General features: G+C 39.5%; 1 protein-coding gene across 5 annotated transcripts in view; it reads right to left on the bottom strand.

Annotated features, from left to right (window-relative positions):
• The window catches only part of DICER1 (dicer 1, ribonuclease III), a 66,809-nt gene extending 49,439 nt beyond the window's left edge, over positions 1–17,370 (bottom strand). For 2 of the 5 annotated variants that reach the window (XM_056345006.1, XM_056345005.1), the window contains exon 1: positions 17,231–17,368. The gene's annotated coding sequence lies outside the window, so the exon portion shown is untranslated. Of the gene's footprint in view, positions 1–5,613; positions 8,264–8,291; positions 8,353–17,230 lie in introns of those variants that run through there. The other 3 variants (XM_056345007.1, XM_056345008.1, XM_056345009.1) reach the window with 3 other exon arrangements.
• Between the last annotated feature and the right edge of the window lie 6,334 nt (positions 17,371–23,704).

Below are 23,704 nucleotides of genomic sequence, written 5' to 3' on the forward strand. Positions count from 1 at the left end.
TAACAGCTGAAAACTGTCACATCTCCAGTAAAAATGCAGAAATACACTTTATATTGGCAAGAAAACCAGAAAGGAACAATAGAGCATTTAGTCACCCCACCATATAACAAACAAGAACAGGAAAAAAAAAAAAAGGTTCAACTCTTGTCAGTAAAGCTAATGCCATATATGGCTTCACATCGCAAATTTACTTTATTCCCTAATTGTAGATAGCAAACAAAAGGCACACAGATCAGTAGGCAAGATGTGGGAGAGCCAAAAAAGTATGTAATTCTCCACCAACCCCAACAATTTCCTTTGGCACATCAAAGCGGTAAAACAGAAGATTGCAGCTTTAATCCATAGGCAGACATGAATTACAGTAGGCTCTTTCAATGCCGAAGCCAACATACAACCAGACAGGCCACATTCCTGAGATGCAGTCAAGTTCTCATACAAAACAGTGGACTTATATCACATTAGCATCTAAATGGTGTTGGTGCACCCACTTAGACAAAAGCCTGTTGCAGTAGACGGCCAATCCTTCCTGTCTGCAGGCCAAAGGCATCTGCAGCTTGCCAACCATCCCAGCCAAACAATGGACGCAGCTAGGGTTTACCACAGCAAATAACATAACCAACCCCTCCACCATTTATTAACTATAACATTGGAGTCCAATTCTGTCAGATTTTTTTTTACCACATTAAAACCCAATATATAGATCTAATTTTACTCTACAGTGCCTGGGGATCTTGTTAAAAGAAAGCAAGAGGGGCAAAAAGGAAAAGTTAATGACATTGACATTGCTAAAAATTAATTTCTAACATGTCTTCCATTGAACAGTAATGCCACAGGTTTTTTTGGTGGGTGTGTTTGGTTTTTTTTAAGGTTTCTATTAAAAGGTCAACATTCACCCATTTTATGTAAAGGTAGAAGGTGAGAGTTTCAATATAACTAGCTATTTGGAGTGTTTAACTAGACACACCACAACCATATCAAATACTGAAAGAATAAAGCAGCATCATGAAAAGAAAAAAAATAAATCAGTTCCTATAAAGACATCAAGAGAAGCATCCAAGAAATGACATGCCAGTCACTTCTGTAACTCTCTAGTGCTCTAGAAATCTGCAAGCAACCACTAGTTACTTCCACAAATCTCAGCCAAGATCTTCAAGGATCTCTGCTATTTGCTACTTAAACATTTGCCAATACAAAAATTAAGTATCTAAATATATCAAAGAGTACACAAAAGAATGTATCAACAAGTTTGTTTTTATTTCCTGGGTTTGTAATTCAGTATTTTAAAATAATCATGGTAATATGACACCTAATTGTTGCTATTAAGATTGCAGAAAAAGGACTGAAATTTACAGTAAAAAAACTACTGACACACTACAGGCAATAGGCTGAATCCAAAATACACACTATCAACATTCTTGCTCTTCAACATCTTCTACAGTTTTAAAATAAACAGCTATTCCCTCCATCCCAGTAATGATATTATTTAATTAAACCATTATTCAAACAGTTAGCAACTTGAAAATGAAGTTCTTATCTTGCAATAACATCTATGCAATTGGACTCAAGCTCAGATGAAGTTTCTTCATGCAAATACAAACAAATTCCGGCATGAACCAAAGTCCTGCAGCATCAGAAGGGTAAGGTAAAAACTACCATTACGATTGGAAGGAAAAAGTCCATCTGGGCTGGCATCCTGCCTCTCTGTAATTACAGCTGGTCACAGATGTTGGGAGGTGTGTGTGTGAGACTATAAAACAGGTCTCATCCTTCTCTTCCATGTAGTTATTCCAGCAACCTTATATTACAAGTATTTTCCTTTGGTTTATTATGGTACAAACAACAAAATTAGTCAGAAGCCACAGCTCAAACTCACTACTGCCTCAGATTAACTCCAAACCAAAATACTCTTAGCATCCAATGAATTAAGCCTTCTGCATGGAAGTCAGGAAAAAATTTACACTTGGGACACCTCTCTCTAAATAAAAAATTTGCCCTGTAAGAACACCCTGAAACACATTTAATGGATTTAACAGCAATTAGAGCTATTCCACATAATATTCAATTTGACTTTTTTTTCCAATTTGCTGCTTGAAAACCAAGCCACAGAAAAGCCATAGCTAAGTTCACAGATCCTAATTTACGTAGGTAACCACACTATTATTGTATCAATATCACAAGAAATGATAACTGACCGTATCTGTGAATTTATTTATCATTCAGTCCTTTACTTGGGTACCAAATTATTTACTTGTAATTACTTAGTTTATTTAAAGGTTATATTCAAGCTTTTCAGGCACCTATGTCTTTTGACAGGAAGGCAATTAAGCAGACATCAGGACAGGGATTTCTCTCTTCCCCAATCGGGAGCAAGCTGTGAGGGAAGTACAATTCCAAAGCATCAATTATTCTTGCTTATGAAAAGCAAAAGCAGCAGCTGCCCCCTGAATATAACCTCATGTGGGGATTTCAATCCCATTATTTGCATAAACATAAATCCTTTCTCTCCATGTGGCAAAAAGTCAAGCTCCCCAAGAAGCGGGCTGTCCGCAGTTTTCTGTTTCTGTGCCAGAACATCCAAAGTTATTAAGAGTCCTACATTACAAAAGGCTTTCTGTGAAGTCAGCAATTCTGTGATGCAAGACCTGCAGATACTTGGGGTTTAAGTCACTCTCTAGAATTTCCATCAAATTTAAAATGACAGTTCAAGTCTCCTATCATTGGTCATAATTTCAATTTATGTATCACCCAAGAATCAGTGTACAAATGACAGGAATAATCCCCAAAAATAATGTATTTAACAGTGCAAACTAACTCATCCTAATGCAGCCTTCAAATACAGAAGTACTATGTACTGGTTAGCACATTATTTACTCAAATTACATTTTGGGTTTTGTAGCTTTCGACCAGCCTTCCTAAAAAATAAAGGCTTGTCAAAAGTTGCACTACATGTCTGCACATGTTCTCTCCCTGCAAAGAATTTGCTGGGATTGGATTCACTTGCTGTAAAACTGGGATGAAGTCAGTATTAAGTCCATAAAGATTTGTATTATAAAGAGACTGGTTTTGCTCTCAAATCCAGAAGACATTCAAAGCTGCTCAGATGCCACAGAACCCAACCTCCAGAGGTAACAGAGGATGTGGGGGAAAAATGATAGATGGGAAACAATGGACCCCAACAAATAAACAAACAAACAACAACAAACACCCCCCCACACACACACTTAACTGATTCTTTCATGTCATTGAAGAAAAACCTGAATCAGTGGTAAGACACTTCCACAGGCCCACCAATTTTTTTCTGAAACATGTAAGAATGTCTAAGAGTCTAAATGAAAATGCTCTGGAACAGGAACAGCGTCGGCAAGGGGTCTCAAGCAAGATGAAATGCATGAAAAGAATGTATGTGCCTGATTGTAAAATGATCCAAATTGATTCCAAAATGGAAAAGGTCATTAAAAAATGAAATTATTCGCACCTTAACCTACATATCCAGCTAAATAACTTCCTGTGCTGAGCAGCCAGAAAAGGCTCTTATGTTGAGGCTTTTCTTATTTTAAGAGCTGAGAATCAACTTTAATTATCTGTGTGATGATTATCTCAAAACAACAAGTGTAATGTGTTTCTGCAGCATTAACAGACCAATGCTGAAAAACTGCACACTGTGAAGCACTTTACATCGCTTCCTGGTATTCTGAATTTTCTACTTACAAAAATTAAAACAACTTTTCACTTAACAGTAGTAATTAATACTTTTTATTTGAGTCAAACTAAAAAGAACTGCCATCTTTAAGGCAGAGGCTGTTACATCCTACTGAAGCATCAGGCCTCAGCACAGAAGCAGCTACCTTAGATCATACATACCTAGCTGAATGCAATGAGCAACAAAGTAAAAAGTTACAGCATTTTATAAAGTGTCATTTCCCTCCATGTAAATATATGCATTTAGAATAGAAAACAATCACTCCTTTACATTCTTTACAGTTAAATATAAGACTTCAGCAGGTCACAGAAATTATTTTTTTTATTATTTTAATGCATCAATCCTCATTTTTCAATATTGTCCCATAAAGCACATAGATTTGCAATGCTGCATGGGGTTCAAAACTGATGAGATGATATAAATACATTTTAATAGTATAAAGCTAGAATGTAGCATTTTCATATCTCGGGTTATTTGTAGTGCTGTTGACCTTCAAGAACGGACATGATATGGAAACTGATTCATATATATACACAAGAATTTACTCTGTGAAAAGGTAGTGATGGGAAAGATTAAGTCCCTATCTGAGGTAACGTGGCAAAAAATAACAGTATATGATGAGACATGCTTGTTTTGTCTCTTTTCAGACCTGAACCATAGGTAAGGAAAGCTGGAACAGTTTGCCAACATTTGAGGACTTAATCTGGTACTATGTAACTTGAAGTTATCACTGAAGAAAAACCTTTATTTTTAACAGATGCCTTAAATGGAAGTCTTAGATTTAAGAGTAAATATGGAAACACGATTGACTTTGAAAAATAAAAACACTCAAGATCCACAAAACACAACAGCCTCCTCTCCGCAACATGTGGGATCACAGGGGTCTTAACATTGACTAAGAAACTTTAAATTCTAATGTTTTTTCCTTCTCCTTTGAAAGCTTTTTGTTCTGATCAGCTATGAAAGCTAGTATGAGGTCAAACAGATAAACAGCCTAACATGTTACAGTTGTGACATAACCCATTAATTAAGGGTGCCTTACCTCCAATAATGATGCAACACTAACACTTTCAATTCATAGACACAAACCAAAAAATACACCCATTCCTGATTCAACAATCTGTCCATTTTCTACAGCAGCAGAACAAATGCAAGAATAATTGGAGATAAAATAGGCATCCTTGCAATTTCTCCGAATGCACATTAATAGGTATCTCTGCCTAATGCCAAGTCTACATTACAGTTAGAATCTTTTCAGTCCACTGCAGCATTAGTCCAACGTTTCACATTAGTACTGCACGTTACATATACAGTATGGATACTCAGACTATGTGGCTAAAACAAAGTATACAAGTTGCTCCTCCTTGATGAATGATAAAAAGTTTCAAAACCTGAAATAAGCTGCTTTACTACAGCAATCATTAAATAAATTAAAAAAGAAGGGAGGGAGGGCAGGAGAGCACGGGGCAGGGCAAGGTAAGTTATTACTCTTCATTTCTCAGAGTGGAGTAAAAGGTACTCCTGCACACGAGCAAAAGCATTCCCAGCTATGCAAACAAAAGGATGGTTCCAGACATCAAAGCAGTTGTGGTTTACTGCATATGACATTACTCATTTAATGACTATTGAGGCAGGTTAGAAGGAAAGATAATGTAATATTGCTAAACAATTCCACTTTTTCTACATTATTATCTAAAACCACTCAGGGCTGAGAAGTGTTTTAAAGGAGGAAGATTCCTATGAATGGCACAATTAAGAGTTTCTGACATCAAGTTTGCGTTCAAGAAGCGATATAGTACTGCACCTGCCAATCAGCCCTTCTGTTGAGCACAACTTGAAATTCCTATGGTTCCTTCAATTCCAGACTGTGTCTGAGTAACTGACACGAAATTACACTGGACAGACAGACATACCTACAGGATTCTGGTCCACAGCCATCAGCTGAAGGGAGTTCTTCTCTTCTGTAACACTAAAATACAGTGCTGCAATTCAATCAGTTGTGAACCCCATTTTCAGGGCAGAACAAAAGTATACTAGTTTTAGTAGAGCCCCTTTTCTAAAAATAACACTGTAAACTTTGCTTTACCTGGAATTACCAGCTCCACAGCACTGGTTATCAAATAATAGTAGTATCAAAAGATAGAAAATACGAAACAAACGAAAGAATTCTGTCCTGTTCTTACCACATCAGTTGAGTTTGCATGAAGTTGTCAAACCACTTATCATTATACCAAAAATACCATCTTATTACCAGAAGTATAACAGACAATTCACAGGTTGCTTCATTGTAGCAACATTAAGCAGCCAACGTCAAGCAATCATTAGCAAAAAATGAGGGATTTTACAATTTTTTAGTTTTGAGATTTCAGAAAAACTGCAGCCATTCTGACAGCTGCATTAGCAAAGCCTGGACTAGCTCCCCTTTCTGCTGGTGTCCTAAGCTTCTACTCTGTATACATTAAGACCTGGGGGGGAAAAAAAATATATATATATATATATAATTGACAGCCTGGCAGGTACACTCTGCAGAAATCCTGAAACTGACATGAAAACAGTGGGAGATGACAAAATTTTGCAGTTATCAACACATCATTCTTCTGATCTGGGAAGTGCTGCAAACACTTCAACTTAGTGATGAGTACTGGATTATGAGTACTTTCTTGCCCTCATTTATCCTCACAGTACCCTGAATGTGACCAATTCCAGCAGGTCAGACTGACTATGTAGTTCTCCAGAGGCCAACCAAATACAGACTCTCTGAAGACATCCATGAAGCAGCACAGAAGGGAATGGAGAGCAGAACAGCTGTAATGAATACATACTTCCTTTTAGGAAGGATCAGAAGAAACACTGCCAGCACTTAAATGACAAAGAATACAATCCAGTTACGAGGGAATCAAAGGAAAGGAGAATTTATAGAAGCAAATCAGAGAAACATTAATGCAATCAACATCTTGGAATAGTAGAGCTACTTCCGCTTAAAAGAAAAAAAAAAATAGAACACCTCACTATAAGCCTTAAGGTGCTAAATAATTTGGTTAAAAAGCAGGGGAATAATCAAGCATTTTAAGATAAATGATTCCACTATTAACAGCCCAATACAGCAAGTCTGATTAAATTGAAGGCATTAAACCCCCTTAATTTAATCTTGATTTATACCAGGAAACCTTACATATAGAACGGTTAGTTATAAAAGAAAAAAAGAAACCGTATCAGTTAGAAGCTTATTTTGGTTTTGTAGGTATTTTTAGAAACAAGTGCTTCTATACTGGTATTAATTACTTTGATTTGCAACTATCAAATACAGGCATCTGATTAATTAGGAGGGTAGTGTCACAGCCATTATTAACATTCAAGTAATTACATCATTTAGCTTATTAATTAGGATATTCCACTATATTGAATAATTCCCCCTGCCTATAATGCATATGATGGTGTATTTGGAAAGATTTTACAACTCAGTGCAAACATATCTTAAAGTTATAATTATAAAACTTTAAATTATGCAAAATAAATATTTAAATACATCTGGCTTTCAATTGCATTGACTAATCATTTGCTTTTATCAGCTAATGAGCTGACATATTTGAGTAGGCATGAACAGATGCACTAAGATGCCAAAAGAGGCAGATAATTGATTGGTATGACTTTCAGAATGATTTAAACAGATTACACGCCTAACTTTCAATGGAGATTTGAAAGATTTCCCACTTCTTCCTCAGCATTGCTTTCTCAACTTTGAGCAACAGGAGATCTCACTTCTCTTTAATTACATCTTTCTTGCACAACAAAAATCAAAAGTACTATCTGGAAAAATGCATAGTAAGCTTTCACCATTTTAAAGACCAAATTGACATGTACTTACTGAAGGCAGGATACAATTCTAACACTCAAAACTTTCCTTTTCTCCAAAACTGCATATAATTAATTCAGAACCAGCCATTTTCATAATTTACAGTTCAAACTACTTCAGCATCTGTCAAACACATACTAAAACTAACTGGTGGAAAAAATAAAAATAAAAAAAAAATCCCAGGCTGTAAGTCTAGGCCCTTAAGACTTGCAATATAAAAATAGTTTTGAAATTAAATTTTAGAGGTATATTGTTTTTAGAAGTCTGGCTTTGCTGCACAGACAAGAGCTTAGAGAAACTGAGATTAATCAACTAAGGCAATGAAGTTCATTCAAAAAGTAAAAGTTCGTTAAACACTTATGGGCAAGCTGTCACTGAAGAGAGTGACCTTATTACTCCTCTTCTAGTAGGATTAAACACAGAACATATGCAGAGGTTTAACATACCATAATTTCACCAGATCGGTATTTCACTTTAGCTCTTTCAAACACGCTCATAAAAATTTGTGCTTGGCTGTACAGTCAAGCTTCTTTAAAATAGTCACTGAAGAAATATGATCTCTCTGGTGTAGACAAAATACAGGAAAGTCGCTTTATATTTTATCACTTTCCTTTTGTTTTCATTCAGCATTGAGACAGAATGCTGTATGATAAAAAGCTCTCAGATCACAGCTTAACACGCCTTTAATATGGCACTACTATACACACAAGACCACCACTTACTCACTGTTCAACTTACGTGCTGCCTCCAACCCTCTCTTACGCTGGCACAAATGTTCCCAGGTAATTTGTGACCCCATCTAGAGACAGACCATAACAAAGTAAAGAAATCACACACAATAAAACTGTTTCTTAGATGAATTAGTCTCCTTAATCTACTTCATCATACAGCTTCTGAAACACTTGCACCAATAAAGCTTAACAACAAATTCCACAAAGGTATTTTCTTTCTAGCAGAAATGCTATCTAAAATGCATACAGCCCCAGATACAGTCTATGCACCTCAGATGCCTAACAGGAAAAAGGATGTACTGTTTCGAGTAGTACCTCCATGATCATATATCCCCTAATTAGAATGCAAACTTTTAAATAATATGAATATTTTATATTAAACTTTTCTACTTTAGTCTTTTTCATTAACCCACTATCACAGTATCAATGGCAAATACTGCTGGCTAGTATTTCACATGAAAATTACATAAAAATCAACTAATATTCTTAAAAGTATGCCTGTAAATTGAAACTTGCAAATATCACTTATCCTATAAATCCAATGGGATACAAAAATCTAGCCCACACTTTTAAATGCTGAACTCCTAACACTGAAAGGTACATTGTTTACAGTTTAGATATTCCTACTCAAAGATTTAATGTATCTTAGCTGTACCATCACCATACTGTTACTTGTTTTAACAAAAACTGCAGACAATTTTCACCATAAAACTGAGCTTAGCCTATTGAGAAAAAAAAAACACCACATGGCCTGGAAAATTAGTATAGCCTAACCCTACCACCAGTTGTACTCTGAAGGCATATGTATGGGGTGGGGAAAACAAAACCTTCCTCAAGTTGGGGAAAAAAAGAAAAATCAGAAAGTTTTCCTGATTCACAAAGGTAACTTGCCTCACTCAACTAGTCTAACTTGTTACTTTTGAACTTTCCACATAATTTTTTATAAGACTTCTGTTATGGGTACTGTGGGGTCCTAAAGCTTTGATTTCAAGTCGAGGATTACAAATCTGTACCATGTTGGTGGTAAACAGACTGCGTAGTTCGATTTTGTTTTGAGTTGTTTCAGGGGGGACAGGACAGGGCACAGACAGACCAACACTTTGTTTGATTTCTGGGGGTTTGTTTCTTTGGTTTTTTTTACATCAGGGCAATGATTTGCCCTTCTATCACTGAAGCCTAACCACTGCTTTCAAGAGCTTTTAAAGCTACTCAAAGTGTACCTGAGAACTTGAACATACAATTACCAACAAAACAAATGCCCCATCACTTTCAGAAGAATGGAAAACTGGAGAGAGAAAACCATAAGCTTTTTAGGCTATCAGGTTTTGATTTGTATTTGATTATATTACTATCTCAGAATATATAATCACTAAGTTTGAGGAAAACTGGAAAAGTTGTCGTAAAGTTTTAAGCTGGTTCTTAAGCACAACTCCCTAATTATGGGGTCATGACTACAAACTACCACTAGATAAAAATGAGAGGTTTTAAACCAGATACAGCTTTGGATCTGAATTTCCCAAGCTAATAGCTAGTCTAAGTCAGATGCACTATCTGATGGTTGTTACCTTTGTTAAAAAGCTGTTAAAACCTCAGAATAGTATTCACTAAAGAAAAGTAGTTACATCAAATTGCATTTTTATTTCATTTTCATAACACACCAAAAGCTTCCCCCCACTTTGGTTCATACCCTGGACTTGCCACAGCCAATTTTCATATACAAACCCAAAATATTACTGTAGTAACACACATTTATAAAAGCAGCTATTAACAATAAGTGAAAAACTAGAAGTTTGAGAAAAACATGAAAAAATATATTAATAGGCAAGAAGATAAATCAATATTCATAAAGATAATCAAATGGGAAGTAGTATTTTGGGATTAGATTTCATGAGACTGCTGATCCAATCCCATGGCAATCTAGCACTAGATGAAGCAACCCCACTCTTCACTGCTCCTTCCCTCCTCTAAACAGCTTTGACATTTGTCTTGACTTTTTGGAAGAAAAACAGTTCAGCACACTAACCAAGTGATTTTTCTTGACCTAGGCAAGTTTTCTGCTGGTTCAGCAAGCTGAATTAAGTAGTTGATAGGGATCAGATGAGTATTAGAACTGGCATGAGGAGACAGTTGTCATCCATTTTGACAGCCACTACACTGCCCACATTAAGAAAACAAGCAAACTGGATTCAGCAGGTTTTTGACTCACTCAAAACCAGACACCAGCTTCTCTATTGCCAACTGTTGCTGAACTGTGTTACACTAATGATAATAAACCTAAAAATTCCAGAAGCAAAACTTCGTACTGTCTAGTCCAAAATTACTTGAATGTTGCAAAAAGAAACCATTCTGTGAAACATCTAGTGGCAGCAGATAGAAACAACGGGATGAACCATTAAAAGATTTTAACAAGTGTTAGTAGTTGGCAGTCAACGTATACATTAGTAGCATTATTGGCATGCTACTCAAACTGCTTGCCAGAAATCAGCACCTGCTTCATCATTATGCCAGTCACTACATGCCCTAAAATCATCCAGTAATTCCTTGTAGACCCTCATCCACTGCAATACCAACCAGTCAGCAGACAGTTTTAACAAATCATGAATTCTGCCACTGAAAACCCACCTTCTATTCAGTTTAGGCAACACGTAGTCTTGAGAAGACCATTTTCCAGACAATTTAGTATTAATCAAAGCAGGTTTCACTTCTCAACTTCTAAACTGCAGAGCATTAACTATGCAAAGATTACCATAGGGAAAATTACTCATCTCCTGGAAGGTGATCATATGTCTTTCAAAACCCAGGGAGTTCATAAACGTTTTTGGCATTCTTCCAGTCCTTTTTCAATGAACTACTTCAAGGTAAAAATGCAGGCCTATGTTGCCCATTACCTTCGTAAAACCTACACCTCCTCCTCCAGAGCTCTGTCACGTGTGACAGCTCAAATTCTTTCCTCTCAAATCCCCAGTAAATGGTATACCCACACTTCTTCAGAGGAAGATTTTACTAAATTGTAGCCTTTCTGATTACATAGTAAGCAAATCAACTGATCTATTCAGCATATGAACCTATGGACTTGAACACCTGGGTATACATTTCTTAATTTTTCATTTGTAATCTTTTAAAGTATACAGACAGCTGCATCTTGCCCCATCAATTACAGCTTGCTATGCTTTTTAGAGTCAGCCAGTCAACTCAGGAGGCTGATATTGACAGAGCTCAGTATTTTTTGGAAATAATGAAAAAAAACCTTCCCCTGCACACTTTTTTTACAAGTAGTAAAAAAGTGTAAGGTAGTCCATAGGATTTTGTTTAATTTTCATAAGCTAACAGAAAATGCATAATTTGCTTACAGTAACTGTGGAAATAATGAGGAAGAGAGGAGAGAAGAGGATGATCCCATGGCTTAGTAACATGCTTCTGTCACTTTCCTCTTATAGTCTCTGCCGTTCATGCTGGCTGTTCACTACACTGACAGAAAAAACTGATTTCCTAGGGTAATTTTTCCTCTTATTTTGCCTCACAGAAACAGGAAAGCTAAGTAGCAAGAAGAATAAATGAAGAATACACACACATCTTCCTGGGGACTCATATAATATACAGCAGAAACAGAGGTTCAAATGTTTTTTCTTTTTGCCCACTCTCTACCTCCAACAGTTAATTGGGGTTTCTAAAGCCTCCAAGCTCATAGAGACAGCACTATGTTAGCAAGAGTAACAAAAAATCATCTTCAGTAACTGAGGAGGATGGGAGGGCACCTCTTGCTTTCCCAACATTTTTCACGGATCTTGTATCACTTCTTAATAACTTTACATAGCAAATTGGCAATATAGGCATTTAACTTTAGTGTAAAGATGACAAAAGGTTGTGGGTCACTGGAAAAAATGGGAGGCCAAAGCTTTCAGTTGTATTGTAAACACTTTCTTTCATTTCAAGCCCTCTTGCGAAAATGAAAACCTACTAGGCATTGCCTACGAACGTAGCAAGGCAGACAGGTTTGTCTGTTCATAAACACAAAGCTTAAGTGAGGAACTAAAAGTGTTACTTGAGATTGATCCCAAGCACTAATAATCCGATTAAAGATGATTCAATATGATCAGCGAACATTATGAATTCATAAAGCCACAATTAGTAAGTCAGCTTAAATACATCTAAACCAAATGCCTTAACATACAGAGGCAGAATATAAACATTGGAAAACTGTCTTTGACTTAGGCATTCAGATGTTACACTTGAAGGGGTGAAAAGAGAGATACCTGAATTAACTTGCCAAATCTCAGTCAGTGAGAGAAGTTAGGCCTTCTGAATCCTAGACAATGGCCTAACCACTAGATTACCTCTAGAAGTTTTTACTATCAACTGTGAAGCAACTTCACCTTTAGATAGGTAAACCTTGTTCATTTCTCCTTGAACAAGAAAATACAGAGCCAAAGTCACCATAAAAAGCCACTAAGAGTTGCAAGAAACCTGTAAGAAACCTGGATCTAGATCAGAAACAAAGTAGACATCACAAACAAAAGAGAAACATAAATTGCAAAGTTAGCCAGCCCAGACATGCTTGCTGCATAGCCAAGCCATCTCAATGGAGTCAAACAAATTAACTTTTAAAAGCAAGCTGTACTTGCCTCACTTCCTAAGGAAAGGAGATTTATGCCATCAGTAAGTGGCCAGGTCTAAAACTCCAAGTCAGTTTTCAAAACCAAAAGATTTTTTAAAAAAATATCTTAAGTTCTTCAACTTTCAAGGAGACCAACTTTTTTTTTTTTTTTTACCACTACCCAACTATCTTTTAGCATCTCTGCTGAGGAAAAGGCTGCTACATGCCTTGATGACTTACCAGGAATCAGATTCCAAAAGAGGAGAAAGGTAGCGGAAACCACATTTTAAAAATTAACAGTAAGGGGTTTGGGGTTTTTTTTTGGGTTTTGGTGGTTTGGGGTTTTTTTGTACAAACGAAAAAACACTAGGATACTGATGAGCAATGTAAAACAAAACAAAAAAATCCCAATGACAGCTAAAACCGTCCCAACTTGACCACCTCTTGTTTCCAGCACCCAATCCCTCAAGTCAGCAGTCACCCTGCTGCATCCCAGCCACAAATGCACACTTATTCAGTGAACCCAAAGGAACTGATCCTTTATGAAGGGTAACAACAGAAGATGCAAAACATGGGCAGAAACTGATCATGCCACCTGTGCCAACCAAAACAGGATCACAGATTCATGAATGTGTTGCACTTAAGTAAAAGCCACAACAAGCAATACTAAAGTCTCTTGGATCCAGGTGTATTTATGCAAGGAGAAGCTGGAGGAATATCGCTCTTCCTTCTCTTCCCAACAGAGAAGAGGATTTCAACATCTTCAGCTGCGTAACAATGCAAGTAAATTCCTTGATACTAGTTTCAGTTCTCTGCTCCATGACTCCAAAAGGTGCAGGAATTTGAAGGTGACAGATGTCAGGGAAAATTTACGTAAGTAATGCAGTCTGCAATATAGAGCAGAAATAACGGGCAGATTTGAGATACACTGCTCCACGTTCAAACTTGAAAAATTATGACATTACTAGGTAAGGCATGCAGGAACTACCAAACCCAGGAGTTCACCTAATATAGTATCATGGTATACATTAAAGTGAGCATTGCTTTGTCTTGTGGATTAAGTCTTTTATAATGATTATTTTAACTACATTCCTACATCCACTGCCCCCCTAAATGATCAACACAGTTTGAACACTGAACCTTAAAATCCCAACCAAAGACTGAAGTTAACTTCAGCTAAAAAAACGAACTTTTCACTGTGTATCAGGTTTCTTCTCTCCTGGTTTACCACAATACATATGGAAGTCATGAAAGACTGGTTTAAAGAAAGATCATGCTTTCTCCTCTACTCCAGTTATTCTTAGCCTTTAAGGTAGTGTGTTCTAAAAGCATACTGCACACAATTATATACAAGCTCCTGTTCTTAACAACACTACAATTATATTTTTTTCTTTAAGGGAGTCACTTTCTGGGGGGGAAAAAAATAAACCAAACTTCTGTGCTATCAGTCTGAAGAAATTACTGTTGTACATATGAAGGTGATGCAATACATATGGGCAGTGGTTATACAGCTAAGCATTAGGACATAGGAACCATCTTGCTATTCTGCCAGTTCTTGCTACTCTGTCAAGCTCAGTATACTCTCTGGTTTGTACCACCTATGTGAGGGGAAAAAAACCCTGGACGTCCTCACAGAGCATTACGGAAGAATGGAACAACCTATCTCAAAGACTGTTTTGATGTTGTACCTGCTGCCTGATAGACTAGATCATGCCTTGAAATAAAACTCTCTTCTGTAGTCTTAGCACTTAGTATAATGCTCATCATCCATAAAGTGTACAATCCTTTAGAAAAAAAATAATTCTTGAACTCTTGCTATCATATTCTACAGCTTATCTAAAGATACATCAGCGTATTTCAACTCCAAGTTTACCACATCCATTTTAATAAATGGCTCCTTGCTTTTCTAAGAGGGATATGCATGGTTCTGTATTTGGTTTTGCCAGTAATTTGCACTCAGTTACACACCAATACACATTTAATCAGTTCATACTGAAATTCAACACGGGTGAAGTAGTGATACTCTAACCAGCTATGCTGAAGCAACTTTGTGCAAACTATGTCCTGAAAAACCAAAACTTATTTTACAAATTTTTCAAGTGGGGAATAAGAAACTTCTATGGAGTATATAAAACCCATGACAACAGTTTTTCTGAATCACAGGTTCTGCTTTTTTTCTTCTTATAGGGTACAAACGATCAAGGTACTTCTCAAAAAAAGCATAACTTCTATAAAAACCTTAGTGTAGTCCCATGTCAGGCAAAATAGTTCTCTAGCTTATTTGCTTCCTCTACCACCAACCAATGGAGGATATGTATGAATGAGTATAACAGCAGGGGAAGCAGGTACACCTTCCACTGACCAGTCACCTTGATAATTGCCGAGTCTGAGAAGATACTCTTGTGTCTGATGGTCTCCGATGATTTTCCCTACAAATTGTTTCAACTTCCTCGTAGAACTGTGGCATTCCCAACACGCTGCTGCACCATGTCTTTCAGTTATACATGGTGCAAAGAAGTATCTAATTTGTTTTGAATCTGTAGAATACAGAAATCCTTCAAAACCAGGGAAACACCTGAAACCAGCTACCTAACTACTTTCTTCATGACTCTTAAGTTTCGTAATGTCTGATCCCTCCACTGGTATCTCTTTCCTCTAGGTGAAAAGCCTTAGTCAATTTCCAATCTACCTCTCTCTTAGTCTAATACAACCTTTTTAAAGCAGTAGAGAGATAAACGGAAAATACTCAAAATGTATTTAGTAGTCCCAGAAAAGATTTATACAATAGTATATTGATGTAATTTTCTTCTCAATTAATTATTAATTAGAGCATTACTCATTTTTTGACTGCCAAGTACCAAGCTGCCACATTCACAGAATGGTATCACCAAGGTGCTTTCATGAACTGCAGTAGCCAAGCCAGAGTTCAGCACTTCTGAATAAAATATACATATTTTATAATCCTATGGATTAATAAATAATAAAATAACAATCCAGTGATTATACACATAAAAGCACCTTCCAGCTGAAAACTTCTAGTAGCATCGTCAAAGCTTTTAAATAGACTACTACATATCTTATAGACAGACAATGGGAAAGACAGACTCTCTTAGGGATGTAGAAGAATTATGGCATAACAGAAATCAATTTCAGCTTGTGTCTTTATCAGCTTGTTAAAGCAAGCACCACCCAACCCACTGAATATATACACATGCTGTTTGCACTTTAAATAGAGTATCCAAAATGACTTACTACATTTAAAAAAAAAGCATAAAACATAGTAAAACACAGCGTAAAATGACTGTTTGCAACGTAAATTCATTTTGTTTTGTTACTCTAATCGTAGTAATCACCTCCCAATCTATACACTTTCACTACCTGAGCCCACCACAAAACTTGGGAGTTCAAAACCTAAACATCAAAAATACTCATAACTGATCATCTGAAGTGCCGAACATCCTCCAGACTTTTAGCAGTTGAAGTTAACTGTAACTGCACTACTAAGAGATTCATTTTTTACAATTAGTAATTTCTGGTTAGTGCTAGTACACAAGAAACTCCCCTCTTTTTCAGATGTCACTTTCAATCGATTTCAATCCATTTCCCACCCATTCGGGTTCTTTCAGATTACCTAACACAGTAACAAACCCCACTGCATAAATATTGGTCTCTTTAACCTTTTGTTTTTCAACATAAGGCCGCACAGCACAAGGTCTCCCTTAATCACGCTGCCACTGCGCTCTTTCGCTCCATGCGCTGCCTTCACTTAAACTGGAAGAGGACGGAAAGCGAGCCGAGAGAAGCGCCAGGAGTTTCATATACCGCCTTCAACATCAGCGCTTCAGAGCGGGGACTCTTCACTGCCCGACGCTGCTGTCCCCGAGCCCCTCACGCCCCGGCTGAGGGGCTCCCGAGGCCCCCGGCCCCGGGAGGCGCAGCGCGGCCCGCCCAGCGCCCACTCGCAGGCCTCCAGCGCGGCCGCCCGGGGGGCGCGGAGCCGGAGGAGACAAAGCCGAGGGGCCGGAGCGCGGCCCCCCCGCCGTGCGGGCCCTGGCTCTGCCGGCGGCGGGGCCCGCGGGAAGTTGCCGAGGCCGATGCTGGGGCCCGGAGGTCGGTGCCGGCGGCCCCCGGAGCCGCGGGGTCAGGGACGGCCGCTGGGTCCGCAGGCGGGGCAGAACTAAACGGGCCCCAGCGGCGGGAGGGAGCTACCACCGCCATGCCGCCCGTCTCGGCGGCGGCGCCGGGGCTGCGGGGGCTCAAGCCGGCGCGGGCGGCGGGCTCCGACACTCGTGCTCGGCCGCCATGCAGCTCCCGGGGCGAGAGGCAGGCGCGCCCGGGCCGCCATCTCCTACCTGCTCGGATGGGACCTGGCCCGGCGCTTCCCCCTACTACAGGCCGCGTCTCATTGTGCCGCCGCCGCCTCACTCCCCCCAACTGTCAGGTTCCTCCATTCACCTGGGCCCGGGACAGCCTCCTCCCCCTCCCTTCCCCCTGCGCTGCCGGCCCTACGCAAACGGAGCGCCTCCCCCCCCCTCCCGCCCGTACCAACGGGGGCCGCCCCACGCACGCGACGCAAGCCCGCTCCGAGAATTCCACCCTGCGCAGTTTACACGCTCCACATCCCCACGCTATGAGAGGAACCAGGCGATTGGCGGCGAAAGACGGGTAAAAGGTGAAAGGTTCACAAGGCAGCCAATGCGATAGCAGGATACAGCAACCGCCGGGGAGCTGCCGGGTGGTCCATGGGCTCACGTGTGTGCGTGCTCCCCTCCCCCGCCCGAGGACGGCGAGGCGCTCGGCCCCCGGCTCTCCCCGCTCCCCCCCGCCCCCCCCGCCGCGCACGCGGGGAGTGGCGCGGTAACGCTGAGGCGAGGGCGGCGACCGCCATTTTGAGAGGGGTGTTGAGCTGGGCAGAGCTGCGCGGTGCGGGGCTGCCAAGCCGCTTCCAGGGCACCGCTCTTCCCACTGAGACAAGCGCGGTCACAGAGAGATGAACATGAGGGAGTGGGGGTGTCCTGTCGTAGGGTTCTAGGCAGGCGCTAGGGGAAAGGCGATCCTTTTGGCAGTGTCTGGGCAGAGTACCGCTGAGCTCTCTCATCGCTGGCTAACAAAATCCTGCCTTTCCATATGCTCGGGCAGTCATTTCCATTGGCCTTGCTACTAAAGGCAAAGAGCTGCTTTTCCACTAGGGAGCGGGCACCCTGGGGCCTTGCTGGTGCTATGCGTAGAAGGTGGAAAAAGAAAGTACCACTGGGGGTGCTTAGATGAGTGTGTACTCCCTAAGCCGCAGCACCTTTTGCCGTTGCTTATGGCAGATTGTTGGCTAGCTGGACCACTGGTCTCGCTCCAGTTTCTTGCCAGCACTCACTTGACTGGCATAACTAGCTACTACTAATTATTTTTTTTTTAAAATTGTCCTGAAATTTCTTGAACAGCTGATGTAAGGTAACTTTTCAGTGAAAACCCTTCAACTACAAATGAAGAGCTGAGGGGAAATGCATGGCACTGAAACATGAGAACACAATTTTCCTTGTGCCTCACATGCTGCCATTTTCCAGCTTTTATTTTCATTACAATTGACATAAAACCCTGGAAGCTGTGTCCTTGGAAAACTGGGGAAATATAAGGCAATGTCAAAAGCCCTGAACAAATTATCTACCTAAACTAGGTTGTCACAGAAGACTGCCATACAGTGCATGATGTGGGAGAAGGTTCAGTTGTAAAGTGTGAGTAAGTGGTCACTAAGGTCACATAGGACTGGAATGAATTTACAAGAACTAGCACATTTGGAGCTACCTTACGGTTTATTTTAACTCCAATCTCAGTTAATTTGAATTCCTTCATTCCCACCTCCCATGGCATCACCTGCCAACAGTACTATCATTGCAACTGGTGAAAGTCCAAACTCTCCACACAGATACGTAGCTAATAACCAAACCTCCAGGTTTGATTACTGCGTGGTTTAGATCCATACCACAGCCTGGAGCAGATAGATGCTTAGGACAAATGATGAAATGGATAGCTCTTGTAAATTCAAATTTGGAGTTTGAAAGTCCTTTGGCCTAGTGCAAGTCCTCATGGACTGTCGGAGAGCTGAAGGCAGTAATCACATGCCAGTCACATTTGGTCACTTCCCCAGATGCACTTTTATGAAACCAGAAAGGAATCGTCCTGCTGAATATCTAGTCATCGATTACAATAGCGTTGGAGTGCAGAATTGCGGCTTCTCTCCTGAAGAGCTGCATCTGGAAGTGACCATGAAAAAAGCTGCATCTGGCTCAAATCACCCTACCTGTCCTTCAGTGCATTGCACTCATCTTTTGCAATGTCAGTGTCGATGTTCAGCTGTTAAGATTTTCCTGTTACTCCCCGTGAAGTTAATGTCTCTTCCTTTTTACCTTGATGCCGCCCTTCTTAGGGTTTCATTTCTATTATGGAGAAATGAAATTGCTGACCAACAAGAAAGAGTTTGGTTGTGGGCTGGTTTTGTTATTTGGTGGGGCTTTTTCTGAGCACAGAAAAAAGAACTATGCCAAAAGATGGACGTAAGTGGTGAAAATATTTGCGGTTAGGGACTCCAGTTTGCTCTGGTGTGTCATTTTAACTGCTAAATGCACAATTCAGTTTTCAAGCCGAAATCTTCCTCCCTGTCCTCCACTCACAAACATGTCTAAAAGCTCAATTACTTTTCAGTAGTTTTCTTACTTTTTGCGCAAGAAAAAAAGTACTATATTTTACCCTAGTTTACCATCATGATGGGATACACACACTTAAAGCTCAGAACAGGCCTACCTATGGTGCTAATGAGTGGTCAGATCTATGGACTGACTGCTCTTACAAATCACCACATCAGACTGAAGATAAAGCCACATGTGGGCAATGTGGTCACTCTTGTGGAAGAAAATCTTTCAGGTAATGCAGATGTACATTGCTAGCCCCATTCTGCCTCCTCCTGGCACCTTCTTTCCGCGGGGGATAGATTTGGTTGTGTGCTGTATTTTGCTGGTCTGTTTGCCCTGATTCAAAACCATGCAAGGTGTGCAGGTACAGAACCAGTTACATTTGTTAGGCCAGGTGACCAGGTTGGAGTCTCCTACCCCTAAGACCACGTATACTTGCACAAGGACCGAAGGTTATCCTTGTTGCCTAGTAAAGAAAATGATGATGGCGACTGTCATAAATGCAATGCAGAGACACTTCTGGCCAGCCTTTTAAGTTGTGTGTGAGTGATGAAAAGGCAGAGTGTATGCAATGGAAGATCTGTCACTGGAGGTCCAGCGTCCCTCATGCCATCTGCACTTTACTGGGGACTTGCCATCTTCCGTAATACAACTATGCCTACAAAATCATTATGAGAAGATAAAGCTAACTGGAGTACTCTTAAGGTTTATTTAAACCAGCCTTAGAAAAATTATTTCAGATTAAAAGAGATATTGGAGGCCTAGGGTATTATCAAATTGTTTTCTTGGCTCATACCACTGTTGCTATTTAAAGTATGTATTCTGTAATGCCCGTGTTATTAAACATTACAGTATTAGGTATTTTTATAGCATTGAAGGAACATCCTTCTGTGTTTTATGGATGGAAGAATAATTATATCCCGTGACAAAAGCTTAGGAAGAGGAGCAGCTGTTCAGTCTTATCCAGTGGGAGCTGTCAGAACATATGGGTCTATTTTTCCAATTTTAGCTGAAATACTGAGGAAATTGGCATTCTTGATTATTTCTAACATAAAATAGAGCAGAAAGAAACCCTCCTTAATCCTCTGCATGCCATGATTAAATAGTGAATTTTATCCAATTCAAGTAGGTTCAAAGAGAACACAAGCAGAATACTTAAATCACAGAAAACAAAACACACAAATGCCAGGAGAATTCTGGAAGTTATTTTCATATGAAAAAGGGTGTCTTTCTGCACACTACTTCCTCCTTGAGCCTGCCTGTTGACAGGAGTTTTTCATTTAAAAGCACAGTTAGGATAAAATTTGTGTTGTTCCATATTACTCTATCACAACTACCCTCTCCCTATGGTAAGAAATGGGTATTTTATGTCATGTGCTTGTGTAATGATAGCTCAGAGTTTAAGCCCGAATAAAAAAATTACTTTTATGTTGATTTCACATATTTCTTAGAAATATTTTTAAAGATAAGATGAAATCATGATAGTGATGATACAGAACTCTCAAAAAAAATCTCAAAAGAAAATAATATTTTGGACTGCTTTGGCATTCAGTGTTTGGTAAAACCCCTACAATGAACCACAAACCCAAAGCAAACAGGCCATTGGATGAAAAGAATAGAATAGCCCCACTAGTTAAAATCGAGAACAGAGTCAGTAATGTACCAAATTGCAGCTTTCTCCATATCTTTAGTACTGGAAGTACTGGTGTTTTACTCCATGGGATAACTGTTGTGAGACAAGAAAATGGAGAGATTTACCTCCCTTCCCCTTTTAAAAAAATCATCAGTAAGGGATGGGGGATGGGGGGTGGGGGGGGTGGGGAGGTGTTTCTGTTTTTTTCCTGTTGGGTAAAAGTAAAAAAAAATAGGTTAGAGAAGATCAAAATTGCCATTAAAAAGCCCAGATACAATCACTGTGTGACAAGTAATTGTCTTTGTTCATGCAATAGAACTGTATAATCTTGCCAGTGGAAACAGGCCTTGTGCTTTTTGGTTCTATGCATCTCATCGGGTTCTAAAATGGGCTCTGAAGAGAGTCGTTCCCATGAGACAATGGTGACCACTGTTGTTCCCTGCAGTTGATACCAGCCATGATGCTATTTTGCCATTGCGGCACATGTTATTGCAGTAATGCACTTTGAAACAAGCTGGCAGTTACTGAGAACATATGGTCTGGAGTGTTGCATTCACATTTCGGGCCAAGAAAGGTTGTGTCTATTCTGTAGTCCACTTGAGAAAATTTAACTTGGGACTTTCCTGTCAAACAGTCTTTACTCTGGCTACCAGGCTTTTCAGTTCATAGCTGTGAACAAAGAGCAGTTGCCAACACTTTAAAGCACGATGCTAATAATAACCCCTGCAATGTATTAGGAGAAAAAGCTGCAGGTATGATTATGGAGGAGGAAGTTGGAAGAAAGAACAAACGAGCCTGTTTTGAACAGATTCCACTCCTAAAACTGGAGCTGGGATTTTAAAAGAGTGTTAGGTTGCACATACGTTTTGTTCCACCCTAAGATGCCATTTCGAATCTTTTTGGGGCATGCTTTCACACTTCAATGACCCAGACTTTGTAATTCCAAACAAGAATGTTTTCCCTAGTGCAAGAGGAACTTCAGTATTTTTAACCGCTTTAGTGGATTTTTGACCTCTTTAAACTGCTTTTCTGCCTTTTTAAATCAGCATAAAAATGGGATATGAACTCTTTAGCTCTTCCTGTGCAGGGACTCGGCATTGATGACTACTGCCTAAAAAAAATGTTGTGGTTCCTGATTGTGGAAACCTGTCACTTAGCAGAAGCATAACTGGGAATATCTCTCCTCATCCATCACTGACTTGAGCAACTCGTGTAATTCCTGCACTTCACAAGCAGCTGCAATGGCATGGTACAAAAGACCTATCATACAATAATTAACGAAAGTTCCTAATGTCCTTGAGAAACACTTTTTCATGCTCCTTTTTTGCCCAAGAACCAAGAAATAGAACTTTGCAATGTATAAATCTACTTAGCTGCTCTATTTATTTTAACAAGCAGAAAAAGCATATTGGCAAAATGATAAATCAGTTCCCCAGGGTACTTATCAACCATAAAAAATAATGCAAAAATAATAAATTCAAAGTATTTACAGCAGGTGGAGCTATACATTTTGCTTTGATCATATGTTACATGATACTGCCAGATAAAATGTGTCTGGCAAGAACAACACCAATGGTACCGTCTAACCAAGGGATGGAGTTAGTCAATAGAAGGCTGCATAATGGCATAAATTACTGCAATTAACTCTCCTGGAAATAATCCTTATAACACCAACAGAAACAGCAACTCAAGAAAAGATTAGTGCTGTATATTGGTCTCAGTAGAAATCACAACTCCGGTCTAAGGCTTTGTTGTATCTGCCCAGCAATTTGAAGGTACTCCTGACCCTGTTGCCTTTTGTTTACCATCAGGTAAGATAAGCACTGAAGAGAGAACAAAGGTTTCAGTACAAACTAGTAACCAGGATATATGCCGGATGGCCACAGGTTATCTTTAGGAGGTAGTAACCAGGATATATGCCGGATGGCCACAGGTTATCTTTAGGAGGTAGTAACCAGGATATATGCCGGATGGCCACAGGTTATCTTTAGGAGGTCTGGGCTCTGGTACAACCAAAGTGTGCATTCTCAGATTACTTGCATATGGTTCCTTACCTGAAATGAAACCTGTGCTTGTCTTCATTGCTGCCATGACCCAGATGGGTATGTTTCCTATGCTGCATTCGCATCTTCTTTAAGCTATAAAGTGTGTTTACACAGCAAGGGTAAGGGAGATTATTTTTGCAGTTTTCATCAGAATTACTTTTATCCCAGAACACTTAGAAGAAATCAAGTCCAACAATTCCTGTCTTACTGCATTTAAATTCGAACTAAAGTTTGGATCCCATACTCTTGTAAAAGTTTACTCTACTCCCACCTTCTGAGCTGATTCATCTTGCATATTTGAACTTCATCCCCTGCAGTCCACTTGCAAATTCCTAACCACATTGTTGATTGCAAAAAAATTTAACCCAATTTAAAAAAATTCACAAACATTTTGTCCTCCACTTAGTATCATTCATGACACCAATAAAACCTACTGGTCTCAAATTTTATCTAGAGTTTTTAAAGTTA

This window comes from Falco biarmicus, chromosome 7 (genome assembly GCF_023638135.1).
Source record: "Falco biarmicus isolate bFalBia1 chromosome 7, bFalBia1.pri, whole genome shotgun sequence".
Taxonomy (NCBI): domain Eukaryota; kingdom Metazoa; phylum Chordata; class Aves; order Falconiformes; family Falconidae; genus Falco; species Falco biarmicus.